This window comes from Carlito syrichta, unplaced genomic scaffold (assembly GCF_000164805.1).
Source record: "Carlito syrichta isolate Samal-C Ts95f unplaced genomic scaffold, Tarsius_syrichta-2.0.1 Scaffold307203, whole genome shotgun sequence".
Classification (NCBI taxonomy): domain Eukaryota; kingdom Metazoa; phylum Chordata; class Mammalia; order Primates; family Tarsiidae; genus Carlito; species Carlito syrichta.
This window is the reverse complement of record NW_007251299.1, coordinates 228,263-248,741: the sequence shown is the minus strand read 5'-3', so window position 1 is coordinate 248,741 and position 20,479 is coordinate 228,263. Positions and strand designations below refer to the sequence as shown.

The 20,479-nt window shown below is 39.0% G+C and overlaps 1 protein-coding gene across 1 annotated transcript in view; it reads right to left on the bottom strand.

The window, feature by feature from the left end:
* Positions 1-20,479, bottom strand: part of ADAMTSL1 (ADAMTS like 1) — a 431,341-nt gene that overhangs the window by 352,210 nt on the left and 58,652 nt on the right. The gene's annotated exons all lie outside the window — the stretch shown is intronic.

The window sequence follows — 20,479 nt, the reverse complement described above, 5'->3', positions numbered from 1 at the left end:
CTGGAATTACAGGCATGTGCTACCACGCCCGGCTGATTTTTTGATTTATTGTAGAGATGAGGTCTCGCTGCCCAGGTGGGTCTCGAACCCGCGGGCTCAGGCAATCCACTCACCTCAGCCTCCCAAAGGCGCGGGATTACAGGCTGAGCCACCGAGCCCGGCCTCTTTATTTTTTTAGTATGTATTCTGCTAGTTTGGAAACTGTTATTGTATTTCTACTCTTAATGGATATTTTTACTTTTTTAATATACATCTCAATGTAAATTTCCTGAAAATCTAAATTTATCTTGTGTTTCTAGCTTTCTCCCAAATACAAGAGGGAACGTAACACACGACATATTGGAATATTGTTACTATACAAATAGTAAATAAAAACAAAGTTATAGTCAACAGTTGGCTTATTAATTTTCTATTGCTACCATAACAAATCATCAACTTAGCTGCTTAAAACAATATAAATTTATTATCTCATAATTCTGTACGGAAGTCTAGGTCGAGCGTGGCTCAGTGGGCCCTTTGCTTAGACCCTCACAGGGCCAAAATTAAGGTGTTCAAAGGACTCAGCTACTTAAAAAAATTTTTTTAATATTAAAGATGTGGGGTACAATTCAGGGATAGGTATACAAATGGTCATTGTACAGTTAAACTTTGGGCCTCACTTTGGCCCCCATGTCACCTGATTTGAGATCAGGTCAGCTACTGTTTCAAGGTTCTGGAGATGAATCCACTTCTAAGATAATTTAGGTTGCTGACCAAATTCACTTGCTGGAGTTGTAGAAAAATATCCCGCTTTCATTGTTAGCCATCAGTTGGGGGCCACCATTAGCTCCTAGAAACCTCTCTGCTGTTTTTGCCCATGGCCTCCTCTGTCTCAGAGCCTTCCTATGTTTGGAATCTGATTTCTTTTGCGACACTTTTCTGCCTCCAGTTGAGGAAAGTGCTCTGCTTTAAAGGGTTCATGTGAATATATTAGGCCCATCTGGATAATCCAGGCTCTTCTTCCTGTCCTAAGGTCTGTAATCTTAATTACATCAGTACATTCTTTTTTGCTATATAATGTAATATATTCCTGAGTTCTAGCAACCAGGGCATAGATATCTTTAGGGGACCATTCCGCTTACCATACTGACTGTAGTTGTCAAGATAGGGCAGGAGATTCTGAAAATGCAAACAATCTCTACAATCTCTTTGGTTCAACACAGGAAAGATTTATTTCATATTCTTGCAATGGCGAACTTTCCAGAGCAGATGTTATCTATAGGATAACTCAGTGACCCAAGCTGAGAGAGGATGTACCATCTGATAGAACAGTGCTTCTCAATCTTTAATGGACTTATGAATCACCAGGGTCTTGTTAAACTGAAGAGTCTGATTCTGCAGGTCCAGGATGAAACCTGAGATTCTTCCTTTTTTCACAAGAACCAGGCTAATATTGATACTGCTGGATGTCAAAATTCCCTTTGAGAAGCAAAGGTTTAGGACAGATAAGTCTCCTTGGTCACTACAGCAAAGAAGAGAAAGCTTGAAGACTGTCATTGTTTTTGTTATTAAGCCCATCTCTCCTAGGGTTCACCTTTTTTTCCCCTTAGTAATTATGTTAGTGAAAGTCTGTGGGTAATAAACTCTTATCTTTGTATATCAGGACATGTTTTTATTTTGCCTATATTCTGCATTGATAGTTGAGGGTATAAGATTCTACACTGACAGTTATTTTCCGTTAGCATTTTTTTTTTTTTTTTTTTTTGAGTTGGAGTCTCACTCTGTTGCCCAGACTGGAGTGCAGTGGCCACTCCCGGCCACCGCAGCCTCGACCTGCTGGGCTCCGACGATCCTTCCTCCTCAGCCTTCCGAGAAGCTGGAATTACAGGCATGCGCTACCACGCCCGGCTGATTTTTTTATTTTTATTGTAGAGATGAGGTCTTGCTGCTCAGGCGGGTCTCGAACCCGCGGGCTCAGGCAATCCACTCACCTCAGCCTCCCAAAGGCGTGGGATTACAGACTGAGCCACCGAGCCCGGCTTCCGTTAGCATTTTAAAGATTTTAATCAATCATCTAGACTTCATTGTGACTGAGAATTTTTGGCATTTAGTCTGATTTTCTTTGTGAGTGGGTTCTCTGTCTTTTCTATGAGTGTGTGGGTTCTCTGTCTTTTTTATGAGAGTTTTTCTTCTTTCCCCCTTATCCTAAAGGTTAGAGTCTCTTTCTGAAATTGGATTATAATATGTTTGGGTCTGTATTTATTTTTTCTGACCAGCATTTTCATTGCCATTCTAGTTTGATCACTCTTGTCTTTTTTCCTTTCTGGCATATTCTAAATGTCATACCCCTCATTCTCTTTGGGAACTCCTATTTGATGTATGCTGGAACCTTTTATTCACTCGCTATATCACTTAAAAGTTCTTCTATATTATATATTTTGAAATTTTTTGGTTGTATTTTGGGCAAAGTTTCTAATGGTTGTCTTCAAATTTTCACTAATTCTCTCTTTGTGTGTAGTCTAGAATTTATCCCAGAATATTGTTTTTGAAATTATTTTGAAATTTTTATTTCAATTACTAGATTTTTTAATTGCAAAATCCTAATACTTTAACAATTTATTTATTACTTCATTTCTGCCTTTATCTCCCGAATTTATTCTTTTTTTGGAAAATTTGTTTTAAATTTGATTTTATTATAGAGATGTGGGGTCCAAGTAAGGATTAATTACACAAGTAGGCTGCATGCAGGTAAACTTTGGGTCTCCAACTGGCCCTCATTTCCCCTGGTTTGGGACCAGGTATCCTTTGTATTATTACGTGTATACCCTCCTTGCCTCCCTTCCGACAGTGCCCAGAGACTGCCAATCCCTTCCTTGTGCTAATGTAATTAATGTTCAGGTCCTACTCATAAGTGAGAACATGTGGTATTCCGTTATTTGTTTCTGTGATAGATCACTAAGTATGATGGTCACCAACTCCATCCAATTTGCTGCGAAGTCCATGATTTTGTTGTTCTTTATGGCTGCGTAATGCTCCATTGTGAATATGTACCACGTTTTCTTTATCCAGTCTACTTTCAATGGGCAGTAGGGTTGGTTACATGTTTTTGTTATTGTGAATAGTGTGGCTACAAACATGCATGTGCAGGTGTCTTTTTTGTAGAAGAACTTCTCTTTCTAAAGGTATATTCCCAGGATATATTCCAAGCATTGCTGGATCACGTGGAAAGTCAATTTTTAGTTCTTTTAGGAATTGCCACACTGCTTTCCATAAGGGGTTGAACTAGCTTGCCCTCCCACTAACAGCGTAGAAGCGTTCTCTCTCCTCCACACCTGCACCAGCCTGTGTTGTTTCTTGGCTTATTAATGATAGCCATCCTTACCAGAGTTAGGTGGTATCTCGTAATTTTGATTTGCATTTCTCTGATGATCAGTGAGGCTGAGCATTTTTTGTGTGTGTCTACTGGCTGCTTGTACATCTTCTTTTGAAAAGTGTCTCTTCATATCCTTTTTTTCCCCCTGAGCTCCTTTGAATTCCTTGTAGATCCTGTAGATCCTAGATGTTAGGTCTTTGTCTGATATGTCATTAGCACATATTTTTTTTCCCATTCTGTGGGCTGTCTTCCCACTCTCTTGATGGTTTCTTTTGCTGCACAAAAGCTTTTCAGTATGATGAACTCCCACTTGTCTATCTTAGCTTTTATGGGATTTGCTTTTGGGGATTTGGTCAAGAATTCATTGCTTACTCCCATGTACATAAGAGTGTTTCCTACATGTTCTTCTAGGATTCTTACAGTTTGAGGTTTCACATTTAGGTGTTTGATCCAGTTAGAGTTGATTTTTGTATATGGTGATAGGTAGGGGTCTGGTTTCATTCTTCTGCATGTGGTCAGTTAGTTTTTCCAACACCATTTGTTAAATATGGTCTCTTTTCCCCAGTGGTTGTTATTGGTGGCTTTGTCGAAGATGAGTTGGTTGAGAGACCAAGTTTTTGCCTCCAGTACCTCTGCCTTGTTCCGCTGGTCTATGTGCTTATTCTTGTACCAATCTGGAAGTTAAAATCTGGAAGTATGATACATCCTGCTTTGTTCCTTTTGTTGAGGATTGTTTTGGCTATTCGTTCTCTTTTATATTTACATATGAATTTCAGTATTGCTGTTACCTCTTAATGGGTTTCTTTTAAAAATACAAATTCTCATTATTTGTGGTTGTTATGTTCTAAAAAGTCACCACAGACACTGAATTAGTGAATACTGAATCCCTGCATTCAGGAGAAATGCAGTTCCTTTGAGCCTCTGGTCACATTTTAATCAATTGATCAACAGATAACCTTATTTTATGTGCGTTTCTGTTTAAAAACTCCTTATTTGATATTGTTAATTCATTAACATTAAACCCACATCCAATAGCACTTTAATTCATGCCTAAAGGAAGCTTATCTAATGCACATATTTTCTCCCTAAGGCACATCTTGGCCTTCTTGAGCTTAGAAACACTAGACATCATTTCAACGCTATGCTTGGGGGCCATTTTAAACAATGAAATCACCAAAAAAAAAAAAAAAAAAAGCACAAAAATAAACGTGAAAAACTTGATACTAAATAGACCACAAAGATGAGACTTGTTTATAGTATGAGAGCTGAATCAAGAAGGCAGAGTGTCACTTTGTTCAACTATAGCTGGGAACATAATCATTAGGTGACTCAAATAAGTCACTGCTTTTCACAAGCTCATGAATGACCACAAAAGCACAAGTATTTATTTGGATGTTACAAATAAACTGTAGTGAGTAGACAAATTCACAATTACCAGAGTCCAGGAAAAATGAGAATCGACTTTATCAATTTTAAAGTCTTTGTCAAGCTGTTTCACACAATTTTATCTGGAGGGACCACTGATTTTGTTGACTTTCTTGGGATTACATTTCTTTCACATATTTTGGAATTTTTATTTGCAGGCTCATTTTTAGTGGAAAACTTTTGGGATTTTTCTCCCTGTCTTTGCCTGTTCTAATGATTTTATGATTATCTCCAAGGGGCTCACAAAGCCCCCAGTCCAAAATCAGATACTAGACTGAAATTTTGAGTTTTAATCCATAATGAGAAATTGCAAATCCAGTTCCAGAGTGAAAGTATAACTTGACAGAATTTCAATTCGTGATATGATATCTATGTCTACCAGCCAAACTCTTTTAGACCCACAATTTCAGATAAAGCTCTCATCACAGGCAACAGTCAATTAAAAAAAATTTTTTTTCAGTTTTTCTTCTCAACAGAGAGCCCCATCCAAGCTCCTGACATTGAGTTCCCTACCTGACTTAGCTCCCATGAAATAAATTTAGTCTTGGTATCCTATAGGAGTTGAGCTACTGCCAATCTTTGCTTTCTTCTGGTGTTGGAGCCAAAAAGCCCACGATATCACCACTGTTCACCATTCTGCATTTATGCTCCATTTTTGGTTCATGGACATTTTTGTCTTCCTTTTAAATCTGGCTATGCTATCGGTTTTATCATTTATGTTTTATCTGTGATTGCTGCTTGTTTGGAAAAGTCAGGATTAATAGATCGCATAGAAACTCTCTGAGCTCTTACCTTATACTTTTCTTTAATAATTTATCTTATTCTACATTGGATTATAACTAGCCATATTTTTGTCTTTCTCCTCTTCCTTCCGATTTAAAAATATCTGAGGGTATAAACTCTTATACAAATCTTTTTATTTTAACTTGCTTCTAGGGTGATGTCATGCCCATAGTCAAAAACTATCTGTGTTCAATTCAACAGTAATAGGAATAATCACACAGAAGCTAGAAGACCTTTTGGGAAGGATATCATAAAGCAGAGATTTTCTAACTTTTGTTTGGTTGTTGCTGCAGAACTATTTTCTTCCCAAAGGAAACTTATACAGGATGCTAATAAATATAGCAGTTAACAGCAGAGCTCTTCTGGATGAAACAGGGGTGGTGTGCCTAGAAACCAGCCTGCTTGACTTTATCACCCAATCACGATGTCAAGGTGGCTACACAGAAAGAAGTTTGAAAATTGTTTTTCAAACCACAGTCCTGTACAAATGGAGAGATTTGTCTGAATTACTTCTAATATCTACAATAATTCAAAGCAAATGATTCCTAATAATATTTTAATAGAAGAAAAAAATTAAGTTGTAAATTATATATTATGAAATATAGTGTTTTTTTTGTCTTTTTTAAAGAAAACTTCTATTTTGGGAAGTTAGGAGTTTTTTTGTAATGAATATACTACTTGGGAAAAGGAGGCTGGTATGTTATAGGATATGGGTGTTCAAGAGCTCTAAAGTATAATTGCTCAGTGAAGTCAAAGGAAAATGAACCTAAATCATGCCTCTTTACCCTCTGTGATGACTATATTTCACTTAAAACCCTTAACTGAATTGGAAACCCCAACTAAATACTCTCCAACAGCCATGGGTAGCTACTGCTCACAGCAAGATTATAAAGAAAAATATAGCCAAACCTCAAAGATAACCTCTTTAAATTTCACAATTTCCTCTGAAAAGGAAGAGAATGTTTAAAATGCAAAGAAAAACATATGAAGGACAAGATTTCTAGAATTATAATATAGTACAAAATTAGTTAACTAATTAAATAATGGCACTCGATCATAGTATTCACCACAAAGGTCTGTGAGTGAGCTCTCAAAGGGAAAAAAAAAACTCAGAGTTTATGTTGCTTGAGTTTCAACACATCTTGGTGTTAATCAGAAGATTTGATGCTACTTATCATTTCTAGGCTCATGGAAGCCAGGCTGAGTGCAGGCAAGTATTTGCACGTTAGCAACCTAGAAATGGCAGCTTGTTTGGTTTCATTCCATGGGGCACTCTGCCAAGAGATGAACTGCAGTAGTAATTTCTTTCTAAATCATTCTCAAATCCTCGCTTCAAGCTTCTATCTGGTTCACTAGAGACCGTCTTATGAAATTCAGAAACTAGGAATTGGGAAAGTAGATTCTGAGGAGTATTGACCTAATCAATTTATGTCCTCTCGACAGACAGAGAGGCTCAAAGGGGAGGGAATTAGGGATGTTTTCAGCAAGAATTCTTGGATTTGCTTTTTCTGCTGTATTTAATTTGCACTTTAAAAATTCTCAGCGGTTCGTGTATGTCTAGTCTTGAAGAGTTATAATTGCTACAGTAAACTTGTTTGGATATCTCTTTATAAAAAAACATTTGTTGTAAAAATGCTTGAGTTTTAAACTTTTTGTATCCCAGTTTTGTTATTTGCTAAATGAAAGTCTAGATCATCTATACATTCTCTGGTGTTATGGTGAAATGAGTCTGTGCCTTGTCATTTACAAACCTCACTGGATCACTCTTTAGCTGTATGACCCAGATAAGGCATTTCATCTCTTTAAATGTGCTAATTTCTTTATTCATGAAATCGAGGTAATGCCCGCTTTTTAAGGTGGTTGTGAGAATTCAATGAGTTGTGGTTGAAAAGTCATTAGTTACCTTGACTGGTACATGTTTAAAATGCAAAGGAAAACACATGAAGGACAAGATTTCTAGAATTACAGCAAAGTACAAAAAAAGCTAACTAATTAACGACACTCACTCATAGTACTCAGCACAAAGGGCTAATATACACAAAATATACTAAGTTTTAATTCTCTATGAATCTATGACTTTGCCGGAATCCTTTTGAGGTATATGATCTGTCTTTATCCACCATGTTCAATGACAAGGATTGTGGCACTGAGAGGTTAAAGCTGTCTGCCCAAGCTCATAGAGATAGCTGGGAGATAGGGCTCATATTAGCTTTTCTCAATCAGTTCTTAACACACTTGAAAATGATACACTCATCCTTTAATCCTCTACTTCAGTTGAAAGTTGAACTGATGAAAGATTTTTCTTTTCTGCAAACATCTATCAAGTCAGTACTGTACCATTAACAACAAGACATACACCTACTAAATGTCTAGCTAGACTAGGTGCAGTGGCTCATGCCCGTAATCTCAGCGCTTTGAGAGGCTGAGGTGGAAGGATTGCTTGAGCCCAGGAGTCTGAGACCAGCCTAGGCAACATAGTGAGACCCTGTCTTTACAAAAAAAATTTAAAAATTAGCCGGACATGGTGGAACGTGCATGTGGTCCCAGTTACGTGGGAGGTGAAAGAACCACCTGAGCCCAGGAGGTCGAGACTACAGTGAGCCATGATCACGTCACTGCACTCCAGTCTGGGCGACAGAGTGAGACCTCAACTCAAAAAAAACCAAACAAACAAAACAAAAAACAAAGGCTAGTTGATTTTTCCTCCCAGAGAGTTTCAATATGGCAACCAACTATGGCTATATTGAAGGAAACCAATTCTGTGTTGACCAAGTGGCCTTCCTGTTCATACTATGAGCGTTTGGAAAGTAGATGCTTGATATTAGCTATCAACTCACAAAAAAATAACATAGCTGCTATAGGAGGTACTCTGATTGCTTGCCAGTCAGTATCACACAAGTGAGTAAGAAGATGTGACTCTCCGGGCCAGGAAAGCCAGCTCCCATCATGCAAAGCCTGTTGGCAACTATTGCCAACACTCCCTTTGGCAGTCTCCATGGAATGATGCTGGCTTAGAAGAAAATTACGATGAACTTAGGAAGAATATCTCAGATGGCCCTTTAAACATAACAGAAGGATGCTATCCAGCAGAATCAGTCATACCAATATATTCCCTTTTCTATTTTCCCCCAACAACTTGGAGTTCTTCATATTACCATGAGTTATGGAGAAGCGTGAAATTGTCCTTAGCAAGGAAATTTAGTTTTTCTGGAAGAAAATATTTAATGCTGATGTGATTCTGTGGGCTGTTGTTCCACTGGGCTCTGTCTCCTATAAGACTGTCACTTACTTAACTTTACCAAGGTAATGTGGAAGAAAGAACTAAAATCTATCCTCCATCATCCTCCACTCAGTATCCTCCGTGTAGTTCCACGATTGCACTAACTCCTGTAAAGGAATACTGTAAAGTGAGCATTACTGGGATTTCTACTTTATGACTGAGGAAACTGAGGCTACGAGAAGTTAAAGAGTTAGCCCCAAACCATAAAGTCAGTGAGTAACAGAGCTCCCAAGACTGTGTTCTTTCCACTGAGCCCTGTTCATAACAGACCCCTCTCCCCAGACAGTAAGAGTTGAGGCAGAGGATGAGAAATTGAGGACAAATTCAGGACAAAGGAAAAGTAGAGAGAATTAGGAGGAGTTTAATAAAGACATGTCAGAAAAAGCATTAAAAAAGAAATGTATACAGCAGTCAGGAGAAGGCTGAGGGGAGAAGAAGAGCAGGCCCAGCCCACTGGGGGTGGGGAGACACCCAGGGAACTTGGCCAGCTGCCTGGCAGCCAGCACTGCAGAGAGATCTATAGCCACCAGATCCACCAAACCAAGGAATCTGTGAATCATTAAAAAATGTTTATTTCTTTATGCCACAAATGATAAAACAGTTAGTCATAAAATACGAGGGTTTTTTTTTTCCCAGAGTAATTGCTGCAAATATTTTCAGCCATGATCCTAAATGCTCAGTGTTTAACTAGTGAAAAAGAAATAATGTGTTTTGAACCAAAATCAACCTCCAGTTGTCCACATGGCATACTGTGTACTTGCATTTAAAGATTTGTTTATTTGCAAGATACTCAAAGCTTATTTGGCACTGATGCTATCATAGGTTGGACAGGGGCTCTGTTCTCAGAGAAACAGTAAAAATCACTTGTCATTTCTCTCTTCTGAAACATTGTTTCCCTTTGTTATCTAATTTTAGCATAAATGATAATTTAAAAAAACTATAGACCAGATCAGAGAAATTAAGATGTTTTTGAAAATGCGTCCTCTCAACACCAAAAAGAAGAAATATACACTCAAACCACAGAGTCCTATAACTAGTTTAGTCACCATTCTACATGCGTCCTAGCTTTGTGGTAAGTCAGACGTTTTTTTTTGTTTGTTTTTTTTTAAGCAGGATTTATTAAGACAGAAAAGCTCCCACAGTGGGAGGGGACCCAAGGGGGTTGCCCAAATCAGACTTTTTATGGTGGCTATTGATTGGTCCCTTGCAATATGATTCTGAGAAGATAAAGCAATTCCAACCAAGTCTGGCTAAAGAACAGCCAAGCAGGGATCCGAATGTCAGCCTAAGAACGAGTGTCGTATAGAAAGTCTGTCTATAGTTTATCCAAAGGAAGGGGCCGTATAACTCTGCAGTTTTGCCAGAGATGAGGTCTAACCTTCTTCCAGAATGCCTGGAACTTGTCACTTAGTAAAACAATCAGAAATTACCCATGATCCTATAGAATAAGGCTGATCTTTGGAATTTCAAAGTGATCTAATTTTCACTTTTTAAAAGTAATGTAGTCTCCCAGAAAGAGTACTTTGTGAGAAGAGGAGGAAGTTGAAGAAAGGTAGTGGACAAGTTTGCTAGGACCGCCACAAGTACTACAGAGTAGGTGGGTTAAACAACAGAAATGGATTTCCTCATAGTTCTGGAGTCCAGAAGTCTAAAATAAAGGTTTCAGCAGGGCTGGTTTGTTCTGAGGTCTCTCTCCTTGGCTTGAGGATAACTACCTTCTCCCTGTGTCTACATGTGTCTCCTCTGTATATATCTGTATCATAATCTCTTCTTAAAGGAACAACAGTCATATTGGATTAGGGCCCATCCTAATAACTTTATTTTTAACTTAATTATCTCTGTAAAGACACTATCCTCAAATATAATCACGTTTTGAGATAATGAGGGCTAGAACTCTGGCACACAATTGGGCTGTAGGGGGTGTGGTACAGGTCAGGGGAACGGACACAATTCAAGCCATAAAAAGTAATGAGGAAAAGCAGAACCAGCATTATTAAGTCAGGTATCACGCTGAGTCCTTTCTAGATAATTTCTCATGTAATCCTCAGGAAAACTCTTCAAGGAGTTGTTTTCAATGTTTTGAAAACAAATATAAATCCAATGACTTTTAAAATATTTTATCCTAGCCACATTTTCTTTTTTCTATTTTATTTTTCAAATGATACTTACCAATATAGGAATATATGTTCGTTGTTTAAAAAAATATGTGAACCCTTACAAAAGTATATAGAATAAAAAAAATGAACATCCCCCTAATTCATTCAATCCCTCCCTGCTCTGTGTTAGGTAATCATTGTGATCAGTTTCACGTGTGTCTTTCGAGACCTTGTGATGGTGCTACACAACCAGACACACTTTAGGGATTTTTAAAAACTGAGGTCAACCGGGCTCGGTGGCTCAGCCTGTCATCCCGCGCCTTTGGGAGGCTGAGGTGAGTGGATGGCCTGAGCCCGCGGATTCGAGACCCGCCTGGGCAGCGAGACCTCATCTCTACAATAAATCAAAAAATCAGCCGGGCGTGGTAGCGCAGGCCTGTAATTCCGGCTACTGGGAAGGCTGAGGCGGAAGGATCGCCGGAGCCCGGCAGGTCAAGGCTGCGGTGGCCGGGAGCGGCCACTGCACTCCAGTCTGGGCGACAGAGTGAGACTCCAACTCAAAAACAAAAAACAAAAAAAAACTGAGGTCATATTATAGGTGATACTCCACAACTTGCTTTTTTAACACTTAACAAGATAACTTGGAAGAATTTTACAGGTTTGTACATGTAGATTCCCCTTACTCTGTTTAAAGATTGCATAGTGAGTGTTTCACGTGGTGGACATACCACACCTTATTTAACCAGCTACCCTCCACTCGTTTCCAATGTTAAAACTGCCATACACATTGTATTAACATTCTCTGTACATATAAGAAGGGCATTTTTTAAAGGTAAGAAAGCTGAGATTGAGAGACGTTAATAAAATTGTTTGAAAGCACATAGCTAGTAAGTGACAGCCCCAGGACTTGGGAAACCCACGTCCTTTCTGCTATACAATGCTGCCTGAAGGATTGTGCTGTCCACGGGATTGAGACGTGAAGAATATGTCCTTTAGATCACCCATACATCTTGATGGCCTCTCAGAGACTGCTCAAATGCAAAATCCATGTGGACTCTAAAAGATAGGAGAGCCTGGTCTCAATTTTGTGATATTGGGGTACGAATGAAGTCTTAAAGCTACTAAAAAAAAAGGCACGTCCTACCAGACTTTAAAATGAGAACAGTCTCTTTCTCAGTGAAGACTACAGTGTAAGGAAAAGTCCTGTTTTTCAGCTGGACTGATCAATAACCATGGAAGCCTGGGTGAATCTGGGAGAAGCGCATGTCTTTGGCCCACTGCTGGAGAGAGTTGGCAGCCAAGATGCCTAGGGTGGTCCTTGGACGCCCCCTCTGGTAGGCAGGGGATTTTGAATACTTATTAAGAAGAAGCCAACATCCTCTCACTCAAAAGCCCTTTCCCACTTGAGACTTTCCCCGTGAAGTTAAGAAATCCCTCTACTGCCTAGTATATATTTCATCTGAGAAGGGCTGACTCTGGATCTGGGGGAAGAGAAAGCACAAAAAGGGTAGTTAGACAACGGTTTTCTGTCATTTCCTGTTCTTCCAAACAAAGCTCGTCACCCTGGGTGCAAGGCTAGGAGTGCCTCTGATGAAATAACGTTCATTGGTAAGATTCTTTGGCACAGATAAATATGCCACTTCTTTTCCCACAATATACCTTGTTCTGTGCCTCATAAAATGGCCCACCAGGCTCAAAATTAGCTGGGTTCCTTCACTCTTCACCCTTCACACGTACTAATGATGCTCAAACGTCCACCTCATAATTTTCTGACCAGACAGGCCAGCTTCTCGACCCTCCTGTGTCACTATACTACTACCCTGCCTTATTCTTTATTAATCTTTCACTATTTGAAATTGTCATCTTTTATCTATGTGTATATCATCTGGCTTCTCCCTCTATAACCTAAGCTTCGCAAGGGACATTATCTTTTTCTCTGTTACTGTTACGCTCTAGTACCTAGAAAAAGTGCCCAGCACATAACAGATCCCAATGGAAATTGTTCAATGAATTCCATTCCTATTTTTCAAAACACTCTCTTTCTCTTTGTAGCCTGAAAAAGTCCCTCATCTTTCAAAGCTCAGCACAAATGTCCCCTTATTTAGAATATCATTCATTCAATCATCATATGTGTTGACTGCCTACACTGTGTTAGATCTGAGGTTCCCAAACTCTGTTTACAGCATCATTCATGTGTCAGTAATTTTTTTTATGGCATCCTTAGACAAAAAGGAATATCTAGGAGTTCCAGTTATTAAGCAGTTAGGTCTAAACAGTTTAATAAATATTTGTGTTCTAATGACTTACTAGGCATTTGAAAAAAACAATACATATAACTTGAAAGAAAGACAGTATTTTATTTCATTTATAAATAATATTTAGTTACTAATGAGATGTGTGTGACTGCACAACTTCTCAAAGCCTGAAATTAGATTGGACAATGCTACCTTCACTTCCTATTCCATGTTGATTTCATCTCAGTATTCACTTTCCATCAAAGCAAACCCAACTTTGTAAAGATAAGACTTTATGGAAAGGAATACAGCATGATCTAGTAGTTCACAAAAGGTGCAACCAATGTCAAGTTTTGCTGTGTTTCCCTTGAATATTTAAAATATCCTGAGGCAGCTCTGTGAGTTTGTTGTGGCCCTTCCATGACATCTCAGCACTTGGCGCTCACCTCCATATTGATAGTGTGTATCACACTTTATTTAGATGATTTATTGAGTTGGGTGCTCAATAAATGTTGCTTAAATAAATGATTAAACAAGAGAATAAATAAGTGAACACGTTACCAAGCAAATGACCCTGACAAATAAGTAGTGTCATGTCTTCTTTTTCAATCACTGGAATAATAAGGACTAGATTATGAGAAAGTTAACCTTCCCATCTTTGAGTGCCTCTTCGTGGGAAGTAGTCTGGCATGCAGGCTTGATGACCACCTCCTGAAGTTGCCATTATTTACTACAGCATCTGTCTAGACTACAGGAGTATTTCACTGGTGAGAATGTTGTTTCAATAATTCCTTTCAAATTTTGACCAAGGGAGACCCGTAGCAGTTAACATTTCTTCCATATACTACTATCTGACCCTTGACATAAAGCAGTAAATGTTCCCCGACTTTATATTGTACAAAGGCCCTATGAGAAAAATGGACAGACAGGGCAAATGGGAATTTACCTTATGCCCACCATTAATAACCATGTAAACAACTCTGTGAATGCCATGAATTGTCACAACCTCAATGATGAGAATTACTGGCCAAGATGGACAGTCAAGGTATACAGCAAGGTGTACAGCTTTGCTTCTGCTCTCCACATCAGCTCTTCTTGCCCTGACTCCACTTTGTCACTGGCTATAAATCTGTTCATTACAGTATTGCTGGTCACTAAACTAATACAGATTATCTTCACTGATCTGTATTCAGATTCAAGTTCAGTATAGCCCAGGTTTGACACATCTTAAGAATGACAGGATTTCAGAATAGAAAGGCACTTTTGATGTTATTCACTTCAAATATCTCATTAAGAGTAAAAATTGAGGCCAAAAAAGATACACTCGCCACGATCATTCTGTTCCCTCTGGCCATAATGCTGCTGTTTTTGGCATTCCACAGCCATAGTGCTGGAGACCATGACAACGAACTGTATCAAACTGAGGATGGGGCAGAGTGGCTTAGGAAGAGACATTCTGTCTTTAGAACATCCCAAATCTTCCTGCCGGTGCCACTCCAGTTCACGCAACTATTAGCATTCACCTGAACTACTGCAGAACTCTGCTAACTGGTGTCTTTACTTCTATTCTATACTTTGCCATCCATTCTCCAAAGTGAGCCTACAGCCAAACCTATCTTTTAAAATCAGAGGTCCAATTCTATTCACCCCTGCTTAAAATTCTCCCGTAGTTGGCTGGGCTCGATGTCTCAGTCTGTCATCCCAGCACTTTGGGAGGCCGAGGCAAGTGGATTGGCTGAGCCCACGGGTTCGAGACCAGCCTGGGAAATTTGGCAAGACCATGTCTCTACAACAAAATAAAAAAATTAGTCGGGCATGGTAGCATGCACCTGTAGTTCCAACTACTTGGAAGGTTGAGGCAGAAGGATCATCAGAGCTCAGTAGGGCGACACTGGGGTGGCCATGAGTATTCCACTGCACTCCAGCCTGGGCGACAGAGAGAGACTCCATCTCAAAAATAAAAAAAAAATAAAAATAAAATTCTCCAGTAGCTTCTTTTTGCACTTAGAATATAATCTAAGTATTTTCCAGTGTCCTGTATTGTCTAGTTTCTGCCTACTTTCAGTTTTTATTTTTCTCTCCCAATAAGAGTATTAGACTCTAGATACGCTGGTTTTATTCTTTCTTTGAACACACCAAGTTCTTTCACACTTCAAAGTCTTTGCAATAGGTGTTCTTTCTATCTGGATTGCTCCTTCCCTGTATTTAGATAGCGGGTTTTTTTCTTCCCAAATGACACCCCTCAAGTGAGCTTCCAGATGATCCAGTCTGGGATAGCTACCAATCACTTAATTTTCTGCATAGCACTGATCACTGTGTGTTCTTTTTTTCTTTTAAAATAATTTGTTTGCTTGCTTGTTTTCCTCTATTGGGAGGACAGCTTCAAGAGAACTAGGTCTTGGTTTTATTTACCAATGAATCCCATGATTGAGAACAACTCTCATGCTGAACACATATTTTTGTTTTAAGAACAGCAAAATGTTGCAGAGAAACAATAAAAAAATTAATAAAGAATTTGAGAGCACCACCAGATATACCAGAAGCAGGTAGGCCTATTATACTGCTAATTATGTCCCCTAAATGCCAACTCATGTTAAGGATAGTGAAGAAAAAACAGCTTATAAATAACACAAAAGTACTCTAAACACTGTGGAAGTCAATTTAAAACAGTTATTTAATAGGCCAGGCATGGTGGCTCATGCCTATAATCCCAGCACTTTGGGAGGCCAAGATAAAAGGATTGCCTGAGCCCACATGCTCAAGACTAGCCTGGGCAATTTGGCGAGACCTCATCTCTACAATAAATCAAAAAATTAGCTGGGCATGGTGGTGCATACCTGTAGTTCCAGCTACTTGGAAGGCTGAGGTGGAAGGATCACCTGAACTCTGCAGGTAAAGGCTGCAGTGGCCATGAGCATGCCCCTGCACTCCAGCCTGGGCAACAGAGTGAGACTCCGACTCAAAAAAAAAAAAAAAAAAAATGGCCATTTAAGTTCAAGGGGTTCAGATTTGAGATTTAATTTGAATAAACATGAAGATATGACCTAAGGAGACCTTTCTGAGGGCCTCCTGGATTCACCGTTTTGAGGTGAAATCTTTGAGACCTAAATGATTGGTTTGTTAGTTCACACCTATTGTTTCTCCTAAGAATGTCTTTAGTCCTTTCTTCCAGAGAGGAAGGGCCTTGAAGCTTCCTTAGGAAAGAGCAGGGAACTGTAAGATGGGATAGATTAGGTAAACTATATCCTTAGGAAGAAAAATAATCTTCTTGAATCAGCTGGAAATAGTGTAAGAAGGCACCATGACAATGAGAACGATGCAAACATGGGGACTCCATCTTTGTTGTGTTGACATATTTATTTGTAGAGGGATTGGCAATACATTTTTTAAGTCTGTGAGCTAATTTTTCAGGAAAATCAGAAAAATTGGGAAACTGGGGCGATGCTTTTTACTCTTCAGCTTGCCTTGGCGAATAAAAACCCAAAGAAATGTTTTATTAGCAGCTCTATATAAAATAGGAAAAAAGGTTGGATCTTTGGGAGCAAAATGGTTCAAAAGTGTCCCAAGAAGCTGCCCGGGGATTAAAGAGTGACCCTGGAAACTTAGCTGAAAACACTCTAGTTTTTCCAAATCAAGTATCCAAGAAAGAATATTGAACTGAATTGTCTTGAACTTCCTAGTTTGAAAACTGGAATGTGATGTGAAAATTTTTTTTCTTACACTTTTTTTTTTTTTGGCAACATTGCTTCTGTCATGGCCAAAGACCAAGCAAAAAAGTCCATGAAAATGTTCATCATACCAAAGAAGTTGTTGGCTGTTTCCAAAGAACTTTAAGGAAAGTGTAGATAGATATCTACTCATGAAGCTTTAGGTATTCATGTATTTAGGATAGTTTAGACCCTTTCTAAATTCTAAACACTAAAAAGAAAAGGACTAGAAGTTAAGGAGATTCTATAACATGGTGTGATTTTAAAAATGGATAATCAAGATATCACTACAATAAAGAGGATAGTAAAAAAACTGAGTAGTTCCATCAAAAAATCTTTTCATACCATTTCTAAATCAGACTGCCAATATCATTTTTTGAAATATTAAAAACTATAGCTATCTGATTTTTTAACCAGTCAATAGTTGAGTGAGGTGTGGGAGAGGTGGAGAATGCAGTGATATGAGCTGGGGTATTTGGGACATAGTATCCTAAGTGGAAATAGAAAAATGAACAAGGCAAAGTTTTTCACTGAACAATTATTTTTTCCTGAAGACCATGCCTTCTAGCTGCTTGCAATCTCCCTGATCAGGCTCCTAAAAATAGAGACTTTTCATTAATTTTAGTCTCGCTCATTTCATCTTTACTCTGACCTTGGGTCACCTCCATCCAATGTTCATCTTCCCTATCCCTGCTTCAGTGCTTCTCAGTATTGGTACTAGATCTTAAAACCCTGCTGATCATGTCTTCTGTACAATCAAGCTGTTTCAGCTCCGGCGAGCTCTCTTTTTCCCCAATATATATATATTTTTTATTGCTTGCTGGCTTTTACAAATTTTCCCAGTGGCTCTTCTGAACCTTCATGCTTGCTTTCTGATGTCCAACTCACCTCCTTTACTTTTAGCAAATGACTTGGACAATTTTCCAACAGAGACTATTGCCCCTGTATCTTATGAGCAGCTTCCACTTTTCTTCACAAAGCTTTCCATATCCTCATCTTTCTTCCTGCAATTTGCTCTGTCTTCTAAGAATGAATTAGGTATCCATTTCCTTTATCAAGATTATTCTTCTTCTTGTCACCTACTGTCTACCCTGGGACTTTTGGCATCAAGTACACACTTACCTCCGCACAGCATCCATTTCTCCTCTGGCAACTCATCTCTCAGTGGTTTCTCATTTTAAACAAACACACACCAAAAAACCTTTTTATGATTCCACAAATGATTAATTTTCTCTGTTAAACACTACATAAGAATAGCAGCACCCATCCATGCCATTTCCTCGTTAATACACTTCTTTTCTTCCTCCAATACTGCTTTTGTTCTCACAAGCTATAGAAACTACTCTTCCAACAAACATGTAGACTTCGCAGCAACTTGGATGGATTTAGAGTCTATTATACTCAATAATCTATCACAGAAACAAAGAACAGAGTACCACATGTTCTCACTCATAAGCGGACCCTGAACACTTACCATCATACTCTAAGAAAGGGATTGGCAGTGGCAGGATACTGCCGGGTTGGGGGTGTGGGGACACAACATCAATAAGGGTACCTGATCTCAAACCAGGCCAAGTGGGGACCAAAGGAAGGTCCAAACTTTACCTGTACGATGTCCGCTTGTACACCTAATCCTGAATTGTACCACATGTCTTAAATAAAATGAAACCCTTCTGTTGGCCTTCTCTCAGTCTTCAACCTCTTGGCAACATGCATCCTGTTAAACATCTTCTAGGAATTCTCTCACCTCTTCTTCTGTCTCTCATATGGTCCCTTTTGTAGCTTCTCTCTCTCTGTTTTTTTTCTCTCTGAATTCAGACATTCAACAAAGTTCCAAAGTTCCCTTCTCTCATCATTCTATACTCTCCACCTAACAAACTGCTTCTAAATCCTCAAACTTTGTGTTTCCTATTTTGTGTATCCATGACTTCAGCCCTGACCTTTTTCCCAGACCCAAACTCCCACTGCCTAGTTGAATGTATCAATTATAAGTCCTGCCTGCATACCAAACTCAATAATATCCCCAAGTCAAGCTTATCATTTTTCTCTCCCCAAACTCCTCCCAACTTTATTATTTCTGATAATGGCATTTACCATAGTTTCAGAATCCTGGATACTCATTTTGCATTCAACAAGTATCTACCGTGTGCTTAATATGTGATAGTAAACAGTTCTAGACACAAGGAGTTAATAAGATGAATGGGCTCTTGCCCTCATGGAGTTTACATTTTACAGTGGGGAAATGGAAATAAGCAAGTAAGCAAATAAGATAAATTTTGGAGAGAGAAGTGCTGTAAAGAAAGTAAAATGTGAATGACTATTGTGAGGGACAGGGTTGGGCTGTAGGACAAGTATATTAGACACAGGCGGCAAGGAAGCTACTTTGAAAATATCAGTCACGATATTTTCTTCCTCATTCGTTTCCTGTTCCAATGCAACCCTCAACTACAACATCACACTTTCGCTGCAGAACCTCCAGTGACTCCATTTATTCACTGAACTAATATAAACTTGGAAGCCCAACATGCAAATCTCTTTAGGGTGTGATCTCAAACATTTCAATCCTTTAATACCGCGGTGTTCGGGTCTATTGAAATTAGCGCCCAGAACACATCTTCAACATTCCTGTCTGCAAAGTTGCCCATCATGTCCTCTTCATAACTTGGACTGATTACCATTTCACATCCAGTACAGGCCAGCCATAGTCCTCCGAGCCCTATCTCAAATCACTTTGTCCTTTAAGATCCTTCAGTTTTCCATTTTAACCCACAAAAAAACTTTCTTTCTTATAGCATTTGTCATATTTTGCCCTAGCATGTGGTGTCATGCACACACTGCTCTTCTATCTAGCCCTTACTATATTACACATATTTAAAGATAGGGGCCAGCCGGGCTTGGTGGCTCAGCCTGTAATCCCAGCACTTTGGGAGGCCAAGGCGAGTGCACTGCCTGAGCCCACAGGTTCGAGACCAGCCCAGGCCACTTGGCAAGACCTCGTCTCTATAATAAAATAAAAAATAGCCGGGTGTGGTAGCGTGCGTCTGTAGTTCCAACTATTTGGAAGACTGAGGCGGAAGGATCGCTGGAGCCCAGCAAGTCAACGCTAGGGTGGCCATGAGCGTGCATGCCACTGCACTCCAGCCTGGGCAAAGCAGTGAGACTCCAACTCAAAAAAAAAAAAAGAAAAAAGAAAAAAGAAAAAAAGACAGGGGCCACATATCTTTGTCCTTGTACTAGTATAGTGCCTCACACAGAATTGGCCCTGCATAATGTTTGTTGAGTGAATGAACAAGTTTGTCAAATCTACGTTTGATTCACTAATGTTTATTTCATAGTATCCCACGTGGTTTATCTTTGGTTGTTCCTCTTACCCAATCTCATGAGAACTACATGTGAAAAGGTAGAAAGCAGAGAGGAAATGCAGAAGAGTCCTTGCTTTGAAACAGTCTAGTTACTTTCAAGCTGTTCAAATCATGAAAAGTTTATAGAGGAACATTAAAAATACCATTTTAATCCATTTTTAAAAATCCATTATAATCAGAGTAGTATAAAAATAACTCTTAGTAAGATACTGATTGATTTCCTTAGCATTATTCAGTGCT